Consider the following 1,381-nt stretch of genomic DNA (forward strand, 5'->3'; position numbering starts at 1 on the left):
CTCGTGAGTTTCCTCAGAATTGCCAATATGAGCTTCCTTCATGTGTCAGTGAACACGGCCTCCATCTAAGGCCCTGAGATTCTCGTGATTTTCCTCAGAATTGCCAATATGAGCTTCCTTCATGTGTCAGTGAACACGGCCTCCTTCTAAGGCCCTGAGATTCTCGTGATTTTCCTCAGAATTGCCAATATGAGCTTTCTTCATGTGTCAGTGAACACGGCCTCAATCTAAGGCCCTGAGATTCTCGTGATTTTCCTCAGAATTGCCAATATGAACTTCCTTCATGTGCCAGTGAAACGGCCTCCATCTAAGGCCGTGAGATTCTCATGATTTTCCTCAGAATCGCCAATATGAGCTTCCTTCATGTGTCAGTGATCACGGCCTCCTTCTAAGGCCCTGAGATTCTCGTGATTTTCCTTCTAAAGGGTGGCCAATATAAATTTATTTTAATATCAGCTGTAAAATAAGTTAATTTAGGTCAAAACTTTGCATCAATAGGCCTTTATGTATTCCGGATATTGCTAGTGGGTTGGACTAAGTCCCTTGCACTGCGGCCACTTCTGGCCTATTGTACCAGCCCCAAATGATAGGTGAGGGTGATTGTGGAGCAATTGGTGGAATGAAGATTGGCAGGGGAAACCGAAGTACTCGGAGAAACCTGCCCCAGCGCCACTTTGTCCACCACAAATCCCACTTGACCAATCCCGGTTCCGGATACCTAGCTCTAGATATTTATTCTAGTGACAGGAAATGTGAAAGGTGTACTTTCACATAACAATGTTTTACTCTGTTGTGTTATGTTTAAGTTACAAGTTACATTACTATGAAGATTTGTTGGGTACTGAACAGGCGCAGGGATTCACCTAACAACATTCCGACATGACCCCAAAAGTCTAAAGCACCATCAGAAAATAAGCTCCATCTTCAGTTTCGGATACTAAACCTGTCATACTTAAGGCATACATGACAGAAATCTACCTGAACACATTTACGTGCGTTACCAGATATCTAACGAGACAATGTTCTCTGCCCAAATTCAGAATTATCAGGCAAACTGTGTTTGTGGTATTCAGGTCGGCAGTGTGTGGTTCGCGAGTGTTATTTCGTGTGACATCATGTTCGCCGTGTGTTTATGTGAGTGAATACAGATATTGCGTGTGTGATTACAACGGCTCTCTGAGTGTTTGTGATAGTGTTGTGATACTTCCAATGGAGACAGCGTCCACCAGGTGCAGACTTGGAACCAGGAAACACGCAAGGGAGGAGGAGCAACGCTCAAACCGTAAAGTTGAAACCAAAACAGTGCCGTTTCGGAACCTTTAGCGATTGAGGGCCCATCCGCAGGAGGATGGGGATGGGTACTCGCAGTAAATAAAGGTAC

This window comes from Cryptotermes secundus, unplaced genomic scaffold (assembly GCF_002891405.2).
Source record: "Cryptotermes secundus unplaced genomic scaffold, Csec_1.0 scaffold462, whole genome shotgun sequence".
Lineage (NCBI taxonomy): Eukaryota > Metazoa > Arthropoda > Insecta > Blattodea > Kalotermitidae > Cryptotermes > Cryptotermes secundus.